The sequence below is a fragment of the Struthio camelus genome, chromosome 10, assembly GCF_040807025.1.
Source record: "Struthio camelus isolate bStrCam1 chromosome 10, bStrCam1.hap1, whole genome shotgun sequence".
Taxonomy (NCBI): domain Eukaryota; kingdom Metazoa; phylum Chordata; class Aves; order Struthioniformes; family Struthionidae; genus Struthio; species Struthio camelus.
In genome coordinates, this window is record NC_090951.1 from 24,541,530 (window position 1) to 24,562,468 (window position 20,939).

General features: G+C 59.2%; 3 non-coding genes across 3 annotated transcripts; 2 read left to right on the forward strand and 1 right to left on the reverse strand.

Moving 5' to 3' along the window:
- Positions 1-14,143: 14,143 nt before the first annotated feature.
- Positions 14,144-14,215, reverse strand: TRNAE-CUC (transfer RNA glutamic acid (anticodon CUC)). The gene has a single exon. It is a non-coding gene; the product is annotated as a tRNA-Glu (tRNA).
- Positions 14,216-15,426: 1,211 nt separating this feature from the next.
- On the forward strand, positions 15,427-15,500 carry TRNAN-GUU (transfer RNA asparagine (anticodon GUU)). Its single transcript has one exon. It is a non-coding gene; the product is annotated as a tRNA-Asn (tRNA).
- Positions 15,501-16,751: 1,251 nt separating this feature from the next.
- TRNAH-GUG (transfer RNA histidin (anticodon GUG)) lies at positions 16,752-16,823 on the forward strand. Its single transcript has one exon. It is a non-coding gene; the product is annotated as a tRNA-His (tRNA).
- Positions 16,824-20,939: the final 4,116 nt, after the last annotated feature.

Genomic DNA, 20,939 nt, shown 5'->3' on the forward strand with positions numbered 1-20,939 from the left:
AAGTCTTAAGTCCTGTTCCGGCCAAGCTGTAAGCTGGCTGTGGGAAAGAAACCCTCCCTGGAAAGGCAGAGCTGCCTTTCTCCCTTGCCTGCTGCAGAGTGAGAGGCGCTGTGAGGCAGCAGCTTTTGCCTGCAGCTCCACCGCAGTGCTCGCGTGTAGAGAGCCAGGAGTGCTTCCTCCTGGCCTGGCTGCAGGGGGAAAGGCTGGCTAGGAAGGCTCTGCCACAGTGAGGCTGGGCAGCTGGTGCTGGGAGAGTGTCCGCCTGGAGGGCAAATGCTGAAGAGCAAAGGAAAATGTTAGCATCTGCGCCCTGAGTGGGGTCTGGATCCTCTGCGGAAGAGAAGGGAGGAGAGCCCAGCTCTGCCTCCGGGGCCCCAAACCGAGCGCTATGCGGGCAGAGCCCAGGTCAAGCCTGGAACGGCCCCGAGCGCTTCTGGTGTTCCAAGGTGTCTGTATTGGCAGGTCCCAGGATGTCTGGCTTGAGACAGATGTCACTGCTAGAAAGCTGCACCGCCCAAGGGAAGAGGAGGCACTGCATGATCAAAAGCCCATGCTCCAGGTGAGGCTTGAACGCACACCCTCAGCATCCCTCCGCTTAGCACTGCTGTATAAGTACTGCGCGCTGGCCCATTGCGCCACTGGAGCACGCTTGGAGAGGCGGACTGGAGCCCACGAGCAACCATTGTTGCCTGCGATCACCATGGCTCTTCAGCATTAACCGGGCACCTCAAGTGCTTTCCTCTTTGTCTCGTCCAGCAAGGAGCAGCCATTGCGTGCCAGGCTTGCAACATTCACCAGGGCACGGAGTGCCAGGGCAAAGTGCCCCTCGGCAGGGTTTAGCTGGCTAGAGGCAGGAAAAGGGAGGCCACAGGCGACCCAGGGCTGGGACAGTGCGGTCGCTGCTGTGGCAGCCCTGTGAGGCCATTGAGTGCATCAGAAAGCCCCCTGTAGTGAAGACAGCTGGGGGAGGGGGCGAGGGGAGGCAGAAGAAGGACACCCGACTGCCACAGGGACCGTGAGTAAGGGCAGACCCAGAGCAGCCAAAGCCATGCTGGGCCAATGGGAGTGGAGGCTGGAGAGGGGCTAAGGCAGCCAAGAAGGACACGGAGAGCAGCAGCAGGGAACACTGGTCCCAAACCACATCTCGTGGGGGAGCCAACGGGCTTCTGGCTTTGTGCTCTGCTCCCGAGGGCATCTGGGCTCTGGCCTAACCCCTGCCTGGCTGTCAGAGTCCAGTAGTCTCTGCAGCAGCATCTTGTAGCTATTCCACACAGGGAGGGTCAAGAGGGACCTCACGGAGCTCTCAGAGCGAGACGAGACAGAAGGGTCACCGCACCAGAAAAGCCAGCGGGCAGTCCCCCAAAGCAGCAGAACGTCGCCCTTCCAACTCCCCACTGAAAACCAGTTCTTCTCTTTTAAACTGACAAGCACTTTTCTGGAAATCAGGGTCAGCACCACTTCACGAGTTGCATGGCCAGGGAAAGCTGCCAACTAAGCGCACAGGCAGGGCAAAACAGTACTGGCTGAGTACTCAGCTTCTGGACCTCCTTGGCAATTTGTTGGTCCCTGCAGCAGCAAGGCGGTCCAAAGCCTTTGCCTCTTTACTACGCCGAATGTCTGCCAGTGAAGCAGGTGCTTAGTAAGAGGCAGCACTTGCAGGGAGAGTGCAGTGTTTGGAGCATCAGGCGTTACTGGGACAAGGAAGACGACCGAAGAAGAGGCTTCTCCCAGCAACAGACCGAAAGGACACGGCCATCACCCGCTCCTCTGGGAGGATCCACAAAGCCCCTTCCTGTGTTTGATGAAGGGCAGGGAGATGCTGTGTTCCCGGGTCAGAGGAGGCGCATGGACAGGCTTCAAGGAGCCCAGGATTTGAAAAAGGCTGACAGGGCAGTCAAGCAGCTGTGAGCTGCCTGTAGTTTACAAGAAGCTACTAGGTGCTGCTTTGAAAACCTAATTCAAGAAAGCGCTAAAAAAACCAACCGCAGCCATGCGGCAAGAGAGGAGGAAGGTCTAAATGAGGCACGTCCACCTCCAGGCAGCAGGCAGGAGGTGGGTGGTGGGGACACCGTGCGCCCACCAGGACATGAGCACAGCCCTGGGGGGGCCGCCACAAGGAGCAGCCAAGGGCCGACGGAGGCCCAGGGACAAACATGGCCCATCCCAGGTTTGCCTGGCTGGAGAGCACTGCAGCTGCAGAGAAAAGCCAGGCATCTGCACTCCCAGGTTGCCGCACCGCTCTACCCCACAGCAGCTCCTCCTCTGCCCTTAGCCTTTCCCCATACAATCCGGAGAAGGGCTCCAGCTCCTATAGCACCCCTGGGGCTGTGGGCCCATCAGGTGTACGTGTGTCCTGGCCACCATGCTGTGTGAGGGGTGTGTCCGCTGTGCAGTGTCTCTGTGCGTGTGGAGAGCGTGAGCATGTGTGCGGATGCATGTGCAGTGTCAGGGATGTGTTGGGCTGGTGCATGTGCACTCTGGCGGTGCAGTCCTGGCTGTGTGTGAGGGTCTTGGGGAGTGAGAGGTGTGAGCTCTGAGCGTGTCCTAGGGAGGGTAATGAAGGAAGAAAGGGGCGCGTGTGTGTGCGTGCGCGCTGTCCTTAGAATGAGTGAGGCAGTGGTTTGCTTGCACACCCGCTCTGTGGCACGCGTGTCTCTATGCTGCGGTCTGTGTACGGGCGTTATTCTGTTACGGCGCTACAAAAACTGTGGAGGAGCACATGGGGGGTTTAACAGCTCTTCTGTTCATCTGTCCTGCAGCACTGTCCTTTGTGAGGCACAGGCTGGTTACTCCAGCCGTGAACAAGTACATGCCACTTTTTTTTTCCTTTGGCCCTTGTAGGTGGATTTTATCATCCCCTTTGCTAAGAGCTCCATGGCCGCAATGGAGACAACGCTGACAGCAGCCGAGGGAGCTCCCACGCTGACAGGCCTCCACTTGGCCCTGGAGCTGCAGTGCCTTGGGATTGGTCGCTCTTCAGGCCCAGGCAGGCTTCCGCAGCTAGCAAGATGGCTCAGGACCACGCTTCCAGACTTTCCAGCAATGTTCACATGTCTTCTGCGCAGCCAGCAAGTCCTGGTATCTCTCCCTTTGATCCCGCAGAGCCATCTGCTGCCCAGTGCTAGGGCATTAAAAAGGAACCGTTTGGTTAAGGCACAGGGAGAAGGGCACGGAAACGCTGCAGGCCTAGGGCAGGGCGGTTCTTCTGGGGTCTGCTTCTGCTGGCATCTCTATGCTTTCTGGAACGGGACAGGGGCCCTAGTGTCCAAGGCAAGGACATGACAAGGTGCCACGTGCCGGTAATCAGCCTGCGGAGGAGTCAGGCGGGGATGGGACTTTGCACCAAGCCGGCCTCGATCCCCACAGGGCAAGGTGTCCGGGTGTGGAGCCTTGGGGAGACAAGGATGGAGCGTGCGGTTTGAAAAGGGAGAGCCAAAACGCTGGAGGAATCCTTTCATCGTCGGCAGCCACAACTTTCTGGTCCCACAGGGAAAGCCCACCGCTGAGTGCCCAACCCCTGCCCCTGGGCTGGAAGGGTGCCTGCTCCCAGGCCACAGCCTGCAAAGCCTGTTGCTCTCCCACGAGGGGTGCCAGGGAAAGACCGGACCCCCTTCCCCTCCCCTCCCCTTGGGTGCTCCTGGGTGTGGAGGGAAGGCCAGTGCAGGGGAAGGGGAAACAGCACCCCCAGCTGGAGAAATTTACCAGAGGAAGTGCTTCTCTTGGGAATTCCGCTGCCGATTCAGCTCTACCCTCTGCTTCCACTCTTCCCGACGCACTTGGTAAGTCTCCAAGAGTTGCAGGGTGTGGCTTGCTCGTACAGAAAGCTGCCTGCAAGAGCAGGGAAAGTTCCCTCTCCCCTTCTGGCTGAGGCCCTCCTGCCTCTCCCCTCGACCAGCCCCTGCACGCACGCTCCCGCTGGTGGTACCCACAGCCTTCAAGTGGCAATGCAGCTTGGGGCTGCCTGGCACCAGGGTCCAGCCCAGGTCATTGCCATGCCAGGAGAAATCAGGGGACGCCATACCCAGCCCCATGGCTCCCAAGATGGGCTTCCTCACACCTCGGACAGGTGCTGCCACTCCAGTTTTCCAGGCCGGGGCTGGGCCTGGCGCGCACTTACTCTTTGCGCAGCCGCGGCAGCCTCTCTGGCTTCCTCTTCTTCTCCTCAGCTCGGGGCAGGAAGGCAGCAGCGCTCTCCTCTTTCCCAAGCCACGGCACTGGTGAGTGTGGCTGAAGCTCGGGCAGCGTTTCCTGATGCCGCCAAGCCTGCATTGGGGCCAGAGGACAAATTTGAGGCTGCTTCTGACCTCCCTCAGGCACTCTCACCTCTCAGCCCTGGAGAAGCCAGCAACTGCGGGGCCTGTGCGTCCTCCCGCACACTTGCTCTGCTCTGGCCTCAGAAACCCCCATGCCAAGCACTGCCGCAGGCAGGGACCCTGGCCGGGATTCACCACCGTTGCTTGCTGGCTCCATTCTCTCTTGCTGACATCGCTCGTGACAGGGTGAATGAGGGCAAGGAATGACCATTTTTCAGCGCTGCAACCGTGAAATCAAACGCTCCAGTGGGGTTCCACCAGTCAGACCCCAGCACGGAACCACTGAACGGGGTCGGTTGGAGGGGACCTCTGGAGAGCTCTCGTCCAAGGCCCCGCTCCAAGCGGGGCCAGTTAGAGCAGGCTGCCCGGGCTGTGTCCACCTGAGGGTTGAATAACTCCAAGGGTAGAAGTCCCACAGCCTCTCTGGGCCCTGTTCCAAACTTTGACCACCCTCATGGTGGAAACGCGCCTCCCAACAGCTAGCCGGAATCTGCCTTTTTGCAACTCTACGTCTTGTGCCTCTCACCCTGTCACTGTGCGCCTCTGAGAAGAGCTGGCTAAGTTACCTCTAGCCTTTCCCCCGGGTAGCTGCAGACAGCAAGGCGATGGACCCTTGAGCCTTCTCTTCTATGGGCTGAACAAACACAGTCCTCTCCACCTCTCCCTTGGACACCAGGTTCTCCAGCCCGCTGGCCAGCTTGGGAGCCTCCGCTGGATTTGCTCCAGCATTCCAGAGCCTCTCTTGCATGGTCGAGCCCCACCCTGGACCTAGGGCTGGCTCCAGGTGAGGTCTCCCAAGGGCTGAAGAGAGAGGACTCGGCGTCCTTCACTCGGCTGGCTACACTCTTGCAAGCACAGCCCCGCCTGTGGTTGGCCTTCTTCCCTGCAAGTTCAAGGGAGGGGGCGACCCAGCCATGCCCCCACCACAGCACATTGCTGCTCCTCCCCTTTGGCTTTTTGCAGCAGCTTCTCCCTGCCAGGCATGGGCAGGCAAGCTTGAAAGACCATGGCCACCTGGCCTGCTCTTTGGGGGGCAGCAGTACCACTCGGACTTGGAGACCTCCACGGCTCCGCTCCTCGGCTTACCTGTTCTGCCCTGTTTGGCTGCCTGCAAACAGGAATTGCAGTCCGAGGTCTGGCTTGACGAGGTTCTTGCTGCTTGCTGTCCTCGTCCACCTCAGAGGAGCTCTCCCGAACTGTTTGCAGCAGGCTGAAAACACACAAGCCGGGTGAGGTTATCGGAGTCCCGGATGAGACCGTTCTCCATCTTGTGCTCACAAGCAGCGGCGTGCCAGCCTCTGCAGCACAAGACAGTGCTGCTGGAGCATTTGGTGTATTTGAGCCCTTGTGATCCCGTCAAGAGTGAGGGAAGAACGCCTCCAGCTGTAGCACTCACATGAGGCCCTACAGGCCCTAAGGAAAGCTCTGGATGCCCAGGTGTGGGCCCTCTCTGGATGGCACGAGGAGAAAACCAGTGCCATTTGCCACGCCCGGAGCCTGCAGAGCCCGCTAGCCGCCTCCTGCTAGGGGCACTAAAGGCCGTGAGGTGGTCAAAAAGACTCTGTTTTGGGGTGAAATGGGAAAAGGGGAGGCTTCTAGTGAATTGAATCCAACCTAAAAACCAGGGAAAACGGACACCGCTCTCTGTTGGTGGGGGAGGATGGTCTGACTTTCACGTTCCTCTGGGAAGTGCTCTCATCTACGCTGCAACCAAATGAGGTCCCTTGAAATGTCTAGCAAAGCAGAACAGCTTTGCTGCAACTTCTCAGCTGCTGCAACACCTCTTGCATCGACATCGGTCGTTGTGACACGAGTTGACAACCTTTCAGAGTTCATACCGACGGCGTGTGCGACGGAAACAACTCCTTCCCAGAATGCCAAAAGCACACGGTCACCGGCATGCTTTGCTCCAAGAGCCTCACCTGGCAGCTGGCTTGTTTGCCCGGGTTTTCCATTCTTTCCCTCCCTTTGAGCTGGCCCCAGATAGCGTGGGCGGAGAAAGCCTTTCTCGAGAAAGGAGGCGCTCAGCAGGAGGACTCCCTGGAAGTAGGAAGGGCGGAGACTCTTCAGCAAGCATCTCTGTGAGCGTTTGAACAAGAAGGACAGGCAGCTGTGCTCCAGCTTTGGATCAAAGAGCCCGATTGCCTCGGAGCTCTGCTCCCGAGCAGGTCTTAGGCCCTTGCTGACACAGAATCCTGTCCAGCTCTTCACTTCTGCAGGGCACCCTTCTGCCCTGGAGTACTGTGGCTGTTCTCCTGCTTTCTCTAGCCCATAGGCTTAAAAAGCGGGGCTTGGCTGGGAGGTGCTGGTGACCTCATGGTACCCTCTCCTTTGGGGCGGCTGCGGGCTGGAGGGCATAGTGCCACACGAGAAGGGGAACAGATTCCTGCACATCTATAAGGCGCTCACATGCACAGACTTGCTCTTCTGGCGCATCCAGCCCAAAGACATGCTTAGGGAGATGCACAGCACAAGGCCTGCAATTACCAGCCTCCACAAGGAAGCCACGTTTTGGCACAGCTTCGCAGCCTGTCGCCACTCATCTCCACGTGGTCTTCCTCCCCACTTTCCAGCGCGCTGCTTCCCTGGGAAAGGTAGACCCCCTCCGCCACTGGCAGCTCAAGGCAGGATTTTGATCCCGCGCAGAGCGCGGAGGGATCTTCCTAAATTCCTAAATGCCGCTGCACAGACAGACTCCTGCAACTAAGGAGCAGCTTGCAAGACACACCAGGGCATGGAGTCCCAGGGCCAAGTGCCCCTCAGCAGTGGCAGCTGCTGCAGTTGGTGCTGCAGGACTGCCCGGAGAGCCCCTTCCAGGAGGAGTCCCCTGAGATCTGCCGTGATGAGTAAACAGAGGCACAAGAGAAGCAGCCTACTCCGCCGGGCATCGCCTTTTCAGCTTGGCTCCAGCCCCGTGCTGCGGAGGCCAAAAGGAAAACAAACACACCTCTCTCACCAGTCAGCTGTGACATTACCTTTTCCCTCAGTCTGCTTGTTACGCGCTCTGTCCTTTGCCTCCCGGCCTTTGGCGGCCTTCCGAGACCCTCTGGAGGAAGAGGCTGGTCTCACAGGCGACATCTCAGTCTCTGTCCTGGAAACAAGAAAGGCACCAGAGAGAAGCTTGACACCAGAGGCTCGCAGAAACCTGCGACAGGCTTGCCGTCAATCTAGGAAGACCAAGTCATGCAAAGACTTGTTGGCCGCCCTTCAGATGTCACACTGACAGAGTGTACGGATGAAGCAACCCCTTCGAAGAACTCCAAGAGTACAAGGGCACCCTCAGCCCTTTTCTCCAAGAGCCTCACCTGGCCGACGACTTGCTTCCTTTGCTCTTCCGCCCCTTCTGCTTTTTACGGCCGGCGCCAGATAACGCGGGTGGCACAGGCCTTTCTTGAGAGAGGAGGCACGCAACGGGAGCACTCCCTGGAAGTAGGAAAGGAGAAGGCTCTTCAGCAAGCGTCTTTGTGAGCACTTGGGACAGGCAGATGTGCTCCAGCATCGGATCAAACAGGCTGATCCCCTTGGAGCCACGCTCTCCAAGAGGTCTTGCTCCCTAGGACGTCCTTGGCACACGCTAGCAGCCTGTTGACAGTCATCTCCAGGCAATCTTTCTCCCCACATTCACGTGCCCGGGATCCGTCAGAGAGGTAGACCCCCCCTCCCCTCCCCTCCAGCATAGACACCTCGCCGCCAAACGTCCTAAAGTGCTAAAGTGAAAGAGGAGCTTGCGCTATCCACCAGGGCGCAGCGCCCCGGGGCAAAACTGCCCTTCAGCGGCACCAGCTGCATTTGTTGCTGTTGGGCCACCCTGAGACCTCCTGCCATCCAGAGTCACTTGAGATTTGCTGCGAGGGGTAAATAGAGGCACAAAGAGGCAGTCTACTCTCCCAGGCACCGCATCTTGACCAGGGCTCCAACCACCTACTGCTGAGGACAAAGGGAACACACGCATGAACACACGCACGCATGCACACTCCCTTCTCTCTCACAAGTCAGCTGTGACATGACCTGTTCTGTCCATCTGCCCTTCTTCTTCAGTGCACTTCAGGGATCCCTGGGAGGGAGATTCCGCCTCTTGTTTTTCAGCCGGAAGCGTCAAATCAAATCTGGAAAGGAGAAGACGCCAGGCTGCAGAAAAGGCACCACGCTCCCTTTGCCGCTCGCATTCACAGTCCGTTGCCAGAGAGCTTTGAGAAGGCCTGCCAAGGCCATAGCTTTCCAAAGCAGAGTACGCAACATCCTTGAGAACTCTCATTCTGAGGAACCGGAGAGGCACAGGCCAGACCTCCGCGGCGTGTGCGCACACGAGAGGCCCCACCAGTCTGGGCCAGGGCTTCCCTATCCTAACGCGGAGAAAGTGTACTCCAGGCCTCCTTGCTGCCCCTGGAGACCATCTCGCCTCCCCTCCTCCTATTCACCAAGCAGGAGCTGAGACCTACTCCACAAACGTACTGTGGCAACACGAAGACACTGCCGGGACCCATGCGAAAAGCCACACTTCCTCTTCCTGAAACCACCAGGGGTCTCGTCCCTGGGGCCTGAAACAGAGACAGAGGTACGTGAGAGCGTTCCGGCGACATGACTGCCTTGCTCCTAAAGGCAGCAAATCTTTCTTGTGCTCAGGGCAGATGCTGCCACCGGGACACCCTGAAACAAAGTTTCCTCTCCAAATGCTAGCCCTCAACTAGGAAAGCAGAAGATGCACAGCTCAGAGCTGAGAATGAGGGACCTCACTGCCGGGTGTTTCGCAAGGGCAAGAGTCAAGACAGTCAACGAGGATGCTCCTTCTCTGTTAGTGGAGAAGTCAGGCACAGGAGAAGGCATTCGATTAGCCAGGGTCTCTGCGGGCCGGGTTTTGCCGGTTGGCTTGCTATGAGCCCTCCTGGAAAGAGAACACCTGGCTCGGACCTGGTGTTAGCCTCACAGGCTCTCCAAGGATTTGGGTGGTTGCATCCATAGCGTGGAAGAGGAGCGAGAGAGACCCAGCCCTTGCTTTGCCTTTGCCCAGTGGGTAAGAACCGGGAGTGCCACATGAGAGAGCTGGGGAAGGGCATTGGGCTGGGATGAGGAGACAGGCTGGGACAGGGTGACCATCCCAAGCAGAGCGTGAATGCAGGCCTGGGGCAGAAAAGAGCCGTTCATGGCAGTGGGACGCCAGGGACACTGGGAAGGGCTGGTCAGTGCAGACGGCCCAGCACTCAACCATGGCTTTCTGCGAGGCGAAGTGCCACAGATACCTGCCTGCGTCGTAGACTCTTTCCCCAGAAACTGCCTACTTTTGAGCCCGTAAAAGCCTCGCCATTATCATTTCTAGCATAGAGAGTGGGATGCTGGGCCAGCCAGAGCCTTGGCCTAACGCGGGGCAGCTCGTCCTACGTTCGCCTCTGTCGCCCAGACCACTGCGTACGAGAGAAGGACGCTAGAGAGAGTTGGCGTGGCTGGAGACCGTGGCTGCCCCGCTGGCCGGGAAGTTCCTGGCAGGCCAACAGAGATCAGTTCAGTCGTCCTTTGACAGCTGTCCAGAAGAAGTAGGCGTAGCACGGGGAAGTGCTCGACTTACCCCGAGCAGAGCTTCTAGCAGCTTTCCAGTGCCATCCACGGTGAGGAGGAAGTCATCGTAAAATCTCATGGTCACTTCCTGGTCTCGTACGGAGAGAATGCCAATGGCCTTGAAGACAAAGTCCACGGCCTGTCTTTTTGAGATGGCCCGAAAGAACGCCATCACGGTCTCCTGTATGCAGCACTGCACCGTTGTAAAAGGCATGTGGGCACACACGGATAGATCCTCGTACCTCAGAGGGACGATTCTTACGTCACCTAGACAGCAGCAAAGGAGGAACAAAGGCACCTCTGCAGCAGGGCAGCGGTCTCCAATCACAAGGTGACAACACTTTCTGGCAAGACAGCGCTGCCTCAGAGCAGGCTCTTGAATCCTCTGCTACAGCGCCTAGGAGCAGTTTATGGAGTCCCTTCCGGGAAGAGTCAGAGCAGCCTGCAAACTGAGGTGCTCAGGGGGCAGCAGTGATTTTGCCAGTGCAGGAATAAAAAAGGGAAACTAACCATTTGGTAGGACCACATTACCGGAGGGCAGGACAAGTAGGGCAGACGGGTGCAGGTCCCATGAGAAAGTGCGCGGTGCCAGGCCATTGTGACTGTGCCCGCAGCCAGTGCCCTCTGGCTAAGCCTATGCCATGTCAGTAGACGCAAGGAAGAAGCAAAGTGCAAGGACGGCACAGCAGCCCACAGGGTTCTTCTACCCCCCACCCCGACCCCCACCCCCACCCCCACCGCCTCGTAGTCAGCAAATGTCTCCGCTTTTGGGGCTAGCGTCCTATCCCTCCCACGCACCCGGCTGAAGGCATATTACCAGGAAAGGACACCCAGGGAGCCTTTCTGAGCAGTTGCTCCTGGCTGGCCTCTGCAGCATGAACAAGCTGAAGTTGTTCTCAGGCCAGCCGGAGGCATTCAGTCATGTCTTCAGAGCAGTTTGCATGCGCCTCAAGCTCGGCGCAAGGGCAGGCAAAGGTTTTAACGTGTCTTCTTACCAGGAACATCTTCTTGAGCGCACCTGGCCTGGTATTCCTTGGCAACAACCTCCGATATACGGAACATGGGTCTCCGAACAATCGAAAGCTCACCGTTCACGGAGCACTCGTAGTGTTTAAGGACATAGAATATCCCCACTCCTAATACCTTGACACCCTGAGAGCAGCAGCGGGAGAGAAGGAACAAGCATAAGCAGCCTGGAGACGAAAAACGGACCGAGGGCTTGCCCGAGCGTGGGGATGCTGCCCTGGGCCCTGCCCACCCCTAGCATGCAAAGGGCAAGATGGGGCACTAGGGAAAGCACACACTCCAGACCTTTCTTCCCTCTTGCTCCTCTGCTCGCCCCCCAAATCTCTTTGGGAAAGCAACAGCAGAGCCAACATTCCTCCCCTACCTACACTCGGAGGGGTTTCCAACGGCAGGGACCAACCCTGGAACAGGGGCCAGGCTTTGGTTTTTCCATGCTGGCACTGGAGAAGGGAGAAGGCCCAGAAAGTGCCCAGCACTCTCTTCTGCTTTATCGGGACTTCCGTTGTTACCGCTGGTGCCAGAGAAGCTGCTCTGTGGCACATTTGTCCAGGACAGTGTCCTGCGGGGGTGCTCTTTCTCTTTTCAGGGGAGGGAAGCAACGGCACGCCGTGGCACAGGGGTGTCAGGACAAGGCAAACCGTCAGCGTTTCAGGAGGGGAGGACCGAGCCACAAGACCCACCTTGTTCTCTGCCAAGTGCTCTAGAATGTATTCAGAGACGCTGTCCCAAATGGTAACAATCTCTGGAAAGCAAGGGAAAAATCCAAGTCAGCAAGCGCACAACCATTCAGCACCCTGCTCACCAAGGAGGTGACCGGTGCAGGTGAGACGAAACATACCGCCACCCCAATTCCAAACACGCAAGGCGCTCCACGTGGCGGGAGCTGCAGAGCTGAGCTGCGAGGACACCTCTGCCCACTTCTAAGCGAGGCTCCTGTCCTTTCAGGTGGGCATGCCTGAAAGGCATACCCGCCCGCTAGGGAAACGGGGACTAGCTTTCCACGCCAGTGAGAGGACGGTGCCGTGCCCACAGGAGTCGCCCAGGCTCAGGGCAGCCCCAGGTGTCTCCCCTGCAGGAGTCCCGGCTGCCAAACTCACCGCTGGGCCACCAAGGGACGTGCAGACTGGTCTCTCGTGGCACCCACTAGCCCTGTCCAGCCCTGCCCCACAGAGCCCAGCCTTTCCATAGCTCTTCTCCTAGCTGATATGCTCTACAGCAGTCAGGAAATACCTCCTGCAAGCCTTACCGCAGCGGCTGAGATTCCTGAGCGTTGGGAACACGTCTGGCCACAGGTTCTCCATCTTTGCGCCCCCTCACGCTCAATGAGGCCCTGTAGCAGGAGGGGGAGGAGGAAACTTCTCCTCCTCCTCCTTTGCACTTCCCCAGGCAGGCTCCAGCAGTGTTGCGTGGCCTGCCTTCGCCCTCTCGTTGCGCTGCAAAGCAGCTCCTCCAGAGAAGAGCGGTGGCGAGAGCAGCACCCGAAAGCTGGGCTTGCCCAGGCCTCGCAGGGAAGTGCAGGGAGGGGCCCCGTGGCGGGAGGGGAGCTGTGGCTGTGATGCGGCATGTCCCACTGTGACCCCCGCCCGCGTCACCAAGAGGCTGCCAGGCCTCCCGCGACACCCTCCCCCAGACCCTGCCAGGCTTTGCCCACCTCAGCCAAGGGCAGCTGCGCTGGCTGTTTTGGGGTGCTGCCCCCACCCCACGCCGTGGCGCAGCGAGAGCCATGGCGGGGGCGGGGAGGGGGAGCTCACCAGTGTGGTGGCCCCAGATGGGGACGCTGCGCTGCCATTGCTGGCCGCAGGGGCTGTGCTGAGCTCTGCCCTGAAGGAAGGAAGGAAGGGATAAAGGAAGGAAGGAATAAAGAGGAGCCTCGGCAAAGCAAGGGCTGGTGCTGGTTAGGTATACCACAGCCTCTCTGGGTTCTGGAGTCTGGAGTCTGCCTGGGCTCTGGAGTCTGGCTCCGTCTTCTTTACTCCCCCCATCACGTATTTAGACACACTGACAAGAGCCCCTCTGGGCCTTTGCGTCTCCCGCCTAAACAATCCCAGCTCTCTCAGCCTCTGCTCGTGTGACGGATGCTTCAATCCCTCAAGCCTCTCGGAGGCCTTTTGCTGGACTCGCTCCGGCATGGCCATGTCTTTCTTGTACTGGGCCCAGCGCTTGTGGTACAGGTCTCTCGCTGGCACCTGCTGGACGGCTGCTTGACCTTCCCTCATCACGACTCTAGGTGGAACTAGAGCTCCAAGCGCCCTGTGCTCAGGAATGGCTGACAGAGCTCGCTGGAGCCTGTTAGAGCTTGCGAGAGGTCACAGCCTCCTTTGGCTCAAACTGCTGCACCTGTGTGCTGCCTCGGTGAGCTGTGCTCTCAGCAACGGCTACTTCCTTTCCCCCCGGGCACTGTCCAAGAGTCCGCCAGGACCGTCTCCAAACCGTGCCAAAGGCCGTGCGAATGCAAAATCGGGTCTGGGAGCGTTAAGCGCCACCCCTTGTGCACCAACATCTCGCTGCACTGAGGAACACCTGTGCCATGGCTGAGTGTGGGGGGCAGGTGGGCTTGTTTCCAGGGCTTTTTTCAAAGTGACCGGAGTTGTCCAGGACGTAACAGAACCAAGGGCTGGCTCAGGCTGTGACTATCAGCAGGGCCTAAGCACTGGTTGTTATTGCGAGTCCCCTGTGGCGTAGCAGCAGGACGCGACACCTGGGTGCTGTCAGGGCCCTGAGGGCCTCAGTGGCCCTGACCAGCAATGCTCCACACACCCTGCCCATGGGCCCAGGAGCCCATTTCAGCTCCTCCCTGGGCCTTCTGGCCCCGTCTGCACCAGGAAGCATGGGAAGGGTCTCTCATTGGCATGTGCAGAGCAAAGCTTCACTGCAGAGTCGCCTGCTCCTGCCTCTGTGGGACTGGGTAGTGCAGGGATCTTAGGACTGAAAGACAAGGCAGCTCCTGCGGCAGGTGAGTCACGTCCCGCAGACCCAGAGACCTTTTCTCTGTCACCCAGCGCCTCCCAGGAGCCCTAAGGAAAGGGTATTCTGCAAGGGGATTTGGCAGAAGACAGGGCTGCCCTGGAGCTGGCTGCACAGGCAAGCCCAGGATGGCTGTTGTTGCAACAGAGGAAACGCCCTGTTCCTCGTGCCTGCTCAGAGCTCCTGTGCGTCTGATAGGGTCCCCTTCCTTCCACGCTGCCCCCCAGGTGAAAGGCCTCACTTGCTGTGGCAATAGGGTTAGCCCTAAGCCTAAGCCTAACCCTAAGCCTTTCCCTGGCTGGGAATCGAACCCAGGCCGCGGCAGTGAGAGTGCCGAATCCTGACCACTAGACCACCAGGGAGGAGAGGCCCAGCCTGCCTGTGCACCCACTGGTGGGCACCAGCCCTGCCCTGCAGGGGACCAACCCCTCCAACCACAGCCCCCCACAGCTGGTCAGGAAGACAAATTGCCGTGGCAGCCCGAGCCTTCCCAGGCAACTCTGCAGGCATTCCTCCTTCTTTCTGAGAACGAGGCCCTCAACCAGAGCCTCTGGGCAGCAGGCACCCTGCAGCGGGAAGGCCCAGGGAGTGCAAGGTGGCGGTCGGCGGGGAGGCTGGTCACCGCTGGACACAGGTTTGCGCCGTGTGCTATTGGCAGCGTGGTTGAGGCAAGGGGGCCCTGGGGGCCCTTTCTGCATGGTCTAATGCCCTTTTGTGCTGCTGAGATGGCCCCGGCTCTAGTCACGACACGCTGCCAGGAGGACACAACCAGTCCAGCTTCATAGCTCCTAACAGCTTGGCAAAAACACCCTCCTGCATTAAATTCAGCTGCAGCTCTCAGAAGTGTGCCTCTGCGGGACAAAACTGCCCGTCTTTCCATGTCAAGCCAAGAGGGCTCACACATTGCTGCGCTCATAGAGCAGCTGGCTCCCTGGGAGGGGAGTCTGTCCTCTGCCAGGGTCAGTCGATGCCCACGCAGAGAGGAAACCACCGTGTGCCTCACTCAAATGCCTGCTCTGAAGCAACCCCTGCGCCAAGCTCTTCTTATTCCGGAAGTCTCTGAGAAACGGTCCGGAGGGCGCTGACAGGGTCCGATGGTGCTGGGGCTCACAGGAAGCCTAGACACCACTCAGCACCTATGGGCAGTGGACCCCAGGTGCTCAGGGCCCATCCAGGAGAGGAGCCTCCAGCTGCTGGCACCACTGCTACACCTTGCTCTGGGCAGGGGTGGCCAGAGGGAGCGGAGCAAATCCCTTGCCCTGAGTCCACCTCAGCCAGGTCAGCAGTGCTGTGTGCGTGGCTACTGTCCTGCCTCCAGCACCAGGAGCAGAGCAGGCGGGCGGGCACGGGAGAGAGCTGCACCCACCAGCTCTCTCTTGACGCACAGCGTGTGGGAAAGCGATGCTGGAAGAGACTGAGAAAAGGCCTCTCCTCAAGCCGCCTCCACCGCGTGGTGCGTGCACGTGCCCTCCAAGGACATGGCCCAAGATCAGGGGCATTGCCAGTCCCTCAGCACCGAGGTGTGTCATGGCACAGACGGGCGCATCACTGAGACAGCCCTTGGTCGGGGGGGGTCTCTGTGGCGCAATGGGCGAGCGCGCTCGGCTGTTAACCGAGAGGCTGGTGGTTCGAGCCCACCCAGGGACGGCCTCCTTTTGGCGGCACACGTGGGCTTGCCGGCAGGGACCCGCTGCCGTGGAAAGTCCCTGAGCAGAAAATCACAGCTGGGCACAAATCACAGCAGCCTGAGACAACAAAGCCCGACAGCACGGGCTTCAAACCCACCTCTCCAAGAAACCGGAGCCAAAATCCAGCTCCTTGCACCACTCACCTATACCCACCAGACTGCAACACTCCTGTCCTGGTGCATGGGTGGGGCTGGGGGAAGTCTGGATTGCCTCTCGCCAGGGGACCGATGCCCCTTCCGGCTGTCCTTGCAGCACAGTGCGAAGCGTGAGCACGCTCTTGCTGCAGGTGGCAGCCAGCAGTGGGAGCGGGCTGCTTTCCGAGGGCAGGCAAGCAGGCTGCGAGGGACATAGCAAGGCCAGTGAGGCAGGGACCTCCCTGGCAGGGCACAGGCCCTCAGCACCCGAGCAAGAAGGGAGAGCTGGTTGAGTGTCAGGAACGAGGGCCAGGCACAGAGCAGTGGTTGCCAGCCAAGTCCAAAGTGCTGAGACGGGTCTGAGGCCAAGCTCTGGAGCCCGGTCAGCCAGGGAAGGGCAGGGTCAGCGAGGTGCATGGCGGCCAGGGCCGGGCATGGCTGCAACGTAGCTCAGGCGAGGAGCAGCTCCCTTCTGCTGAGCCACCTCCGCCACCCAGCGCAGCACTCCTGCAGCTGCAACCTCTCGCCAGGACCTCTCCCAGCAGCAGGAGCAGAGCAAGTGGGGAAAGGACCGTCGCTCTTTGTGGAGGTGCGCCCACAGGCTCACACTGCACCCCAGGGTGCGTGGTGGAGGGGACACTTGAGCAGAAAGAGCCAGGGCTGGGCACGGAGCAGTTCGTATCCCCTGTGCTATGCACCTGCCTTCCCCCCTACACCACCCTCTGTCCAGCTGGCTACGCGGGGCCGCTCTTTGCAGAGTTGTCCTTTCCTCATCGCCAGCCCCTGGACATGCCCCGTAACTTCCTTCAGTCCAGTTCTTTGCCATCCCCAAGAACTGAGACTTCTGAAAAGGTGAATCTAGAGCGTGAGTTTGCCTCCCCTCTCCCAGGGAGGCACATGAGGGCTTGCGCTGTTCGGGTGCTGCTCTGCAAGGACACAGACTCGCATTTTCTGACTTCTCCCTGCTAGCCTGCCGTCACCTGACAGCTCTGGCTGCTCCGCAGGAGGGCAGAAGGCAGGAGGGCAGGAGGCAGGAGGGACAAATGGCCCGAGGAGGAAAGGCAATCACATGGGCAGCTGTGATCGTATAGTGGTTAGTACTCTGCGTTGTGGCCGCAGCAACCTCGGTTCGAATCCGAGTCACAGCAATGGTTTTGCAAAGCCCGCCGGGTGAAAAGGAGAGTTGGAAAAGACACGGGAGGCACCCGCAAGGGTAGGCCAACGGGTTTGTTTCCAAAGATGCCATGGCCTAGGAAGCTCTTCTGTGCTCTCTGTTCCAAACATTCAGTGGGCTCGTGCCTAAAATGATTTCCTGGTTTCTAGTGATCGTGCAGTGTCTTCTGCTGTGGGGCTGCCGTGACAGCTACCCCTGCTTCTGGGAAAGCAGTCAAGCGTCTCCGTTCTCCAGGCCAAGCTTGAGAACTGAGAGACTCTGCCTGGAAAGTGCCCAGCTTTTCACCTTTCCTTTCCCTTGCCCTTGCTCTCCGTGTTGCAGTCAGGGCACTCTCAGCTCCACACACAAACTGCCCTGCAGCCCCAGCCCACCCGCAACTGCCATCCCACGCCATAGAGACCCCCAACACAAGTAGCTCTTCCCTGGGAGAAAGAAGTCACTTTTTTTTTTTCTTCAGGGGGAGTGTGTGACTTTTCTGAGGTTATGCCACCTTGCTGGAAGTCTTAAGTCCTGTTCCGGCCAAGCTGTAAGCTGGCTGTGGGAAAGAAACCCTCCCTGGAAAGGCAGAGCTGCCTTTCTCCCTTGCCTGCTGCAGAGTGAGAGGCGCTGTGAGGCAGCAGCTTTTGCCTGCAGCTCCACCGCAGTGCTCGCGTGTAGAGAGCCAGGAGTGCTTCCTCCTGGCCTGGCTGCAGGGGGAAAGGCTGGCTAGGAAGGCTCTGCCACAGTGAGGCTGGGCAGCTGGTGCTGGGAGAGTGTCCGCCTGGAGGGCAAATGCTGAAGAGCAAAGGAAAATGTTAGCATCTGCGCCCTGAGTGGGGTCTGGATCCTCTGCGGAAGAGAAGGGAGGAGAGCCCAGCTCTGCCTCCGGGGCCCCAAACCGAGTGCTATGCGGGCAGAGCCCAGGTCAAGCCTGGAACGGCCCCGAGCGCTTCTGGTGTTCCAAGGTGTCTGTATTGGCAGGTCCCAGGATGTCTGGCTTGAGACAGATGTCACTGCTAGAAAGCTGCACCGCCCAAGGGAAGAGGAGGCACTGCATGATCAAAAGCCCATGCTCCAGGTGAGGCTTGAACGCACACCCTCAGCATCCCTCCGCTTAGCACTGCTGTATAAGTACTGCGCGCTGGCCCATTGCGCCACTGGAGCACGCTTGGAGAGGCGGACTGGAGCCCACGAGCAACCATTGTTGCCTGCGATCACCATGGCTCTTCAGCATTAACCGGGCACCTCAAGTGCTTTCCTCTTTGTCTCGTCCAGCAAGGAGCAGCCATTGCGTGCCAGGCTTGCAACATTCACCAGGGCACGGAGTGCCAGGGCAAAGTGCCCCTCGGCAGGGTTTAGCTGGCTAGAGGCAGGAAAAGGGAGGCCACAGGCGACCCAGGGCTGGGACAGTGCGGTCGCTGCTGTGGCAGCCCTGTGAGGCCATTGAGTGCATCAGAAAGCCCCCTGTAGTGAAGACAGCTGGGGGAGGGGGCGAGGGGAGGCAGAAGAAGGACACCCGACTGCCACAGGGACCGTGAGTAAGGGCAGACCCAGAGCAGCCAAAGCCATGCTGGGCCAATGGGAGTGGAGGCTGGAGAGGGGCTAAGGCAGCCAAGAAGGACACGGAGAGCAGCAGCAGGGAACACTGGTCCCAAACCACATCTCGTGGGGGAGCCAACGGGCTTCTGGCTTTGTGCTCTGCTCCCGAGGGCATCTGGGCTCTGGCCTAACCCCTGCCTGGCTGTCAGAGTCCAGTAGTCTCTGCAGCAGCATCTTGTAGCTATTCCACACAGGGAGGGTCAAGAGGGACCTCACGGAGCTCTCAGAGCGAGACGAGACAGAAGGGTCACCGCACCAGAAAAGCCAGCGGGCAGTCCCCCAAAGCAGCAGAACGTCGCCCTTCCAACTCCCCACTGAAAACCAGTTCTTCTCTTTTAAACTGACAAGCACTTTTCTGGAAATCAGGGTCAGCACCACTTCACGAGTTGCATGGCCAGGGAAAGCTGCCAACTAAGCGCACAGGCAGGGCAAAACAGTACTGGCTGAGTACTCAGCTTCTGGACCTCCTTGGCAATTTGTTGGTCCCTGCAGCAGCAAGGCGGTCCAAAGCCTTTGCCTCTTTACTACGCCGAATGTCTGCCAGTGAAGCAGGTGCTTAGTAAGAGGCAGCACTTGCAGGGAGAGTGCAGTGTTTGGAGCATCAGGCGTTACTGGGACAAGGAAGACGACCGAAGAAGAGGCTTCTCCCAGCAACAGACCGAAAGGACACGGCCATCACCCGCTCCTCTGGGAGGATCCACAAAGCCCCTTCCTGTGTTTGATGAAGGGCAGGGAGATGCTGTGTTCCCGGGTCAGAGGAGGCGCATGGACAGGCTTCAAGGAGCCCAGGATTTGAAAAAGGCTGACAGGGCAGTCAAGCAGCTGTGAGCTGCCTGTAGTTTACAAGAAGCTACTAGGTGCTGCTTTGAAAACCTAATTCAAGAAAGCGCTAAAAAAACCAACCGCAGCCATGCGGCAAGAGAGGAGGAAGGTCTAAATGAGGCACGTCCACCTCCAGGCAGCAGGCAGGAGGTGGGTGGTGGGGACACCGTGCGCCCACCAGGACATGAGCACAGCCCTGGGGGGGCCGCCACAAGGAGCAGCCAAGGGCCGACGGAGGCCCAGGGACAAACATGGCCCATCCCAGGTTTGCCTGGCTGGAGAGCACTGCAGCTGCAGAGAAAAGCCAGGCATCTGCACTCCCAGGTTGCCGCACCGCTCTACCCCACAGCAGCTCCTCCTCTGCCCTTAGCCTTTCCCCATACAATCCGGAGAAGGGCTCCAGCTCCTATAGCACCCCTGGGGCTGTGGGCCCATCAGGTGTACGTGTGTCCTGGCCACCATGCTGTGTGAGGGGTGTGTCCGCTGTGCAGTGTCTCTGTGCGTGTGGAGAGCGTGAGCATGTGTGCGGATGCGTGTGCAGTGTCAGGGATGTGTTGGGCTGGTGCATGTGCACTCTGGCGGTGCAGTCCTGGCTGTGTGTGAGGGTCTTGGGGAGTGAGAGGTGTGAGCTCTGAGCGTGTCCTAGGGAGGGTAATGAAGGAAGAAAGGGGCGCGTGTGTGTGCGCGCGCGCTGTCCTTAGAATGAGTGAGGCAGTGGTTTGCTTGCACACCTGCTCTGTGGCACGCGTGTCTCTATGCTGCGGTCTGTGTACGGGCGTTATTCTGTTACGGCGCTACAAAAACTGTGGAGGAGCACATGGGGGGTTTAACAGCTCTTCTGTTCATCTGTCCTGCAGCACTGTCCTTTGTGAGGCACAGGCTGGTTACTCCAGCCGTGAACAAGTACACGCCACTTTTTTTTTCCTTTGGCCCTTGTAGGTGGATTTCAACATCCCCTTTGCTAAGAGCTCCATGGCCGCAATGGAGACAACGCTGACAGCAGCCGAGGGAGCTCCCACGCTGACAGGCCTCCACTTGGCCCTGGAGCTGCAGTGCCTTGGGATTGGTCGCTCTTCAGGCCCAGGCAGGCTTCTGCAGCTAGCAAGATGGCTCAGGACCACGCTTCCAGACTTTCCAGCAATGTTCACATGTCTTCTGCGCAGCCAGCAAGTCCTGGTATCTCTCCCTTTGATCCCGCAGAGCCATCTGCTGCCCAGTGCTAGGGCATTAAAAAGGAACCGTTTGGTTTTAGGCACAGGGAGAAGGGCACGGAAACGCTGCAGGCCTAGGGCAGGGCGGTTCTTCTGGGGTCTGCTTCTGCTGGCATCTCTATGCTTTCTGGAACGGGACAGGGGCCCTAGTGTCCAAGGCAAGGACATGACAAGGTGCCACGTGCCGGTAATCAGCCTGCGGAGGAGTCAGGCGGGGATGGGACTTTGCACCAAGCCGGCCTCGATCCCCACAGGGCAAGGTGTCCGGGTGTGGAGCCTTGGGGAGACAAGGATGGAGCGTGCGGTTTGAAAAGGGAGAGCCAAAACGCTGGAGGAATCCTTTCATCGTCGGCAGCCACAACTTTCTGGTCCCACAGGGAAAGCCCACCGCTGAGTGCCCAACCCCTGCCCCTGGGCTGGAAGGGTGCCTGCTCCCAGGCCACAGCCTGCAAAGCCTGTTGCTCTCCCACGAGGGGTGC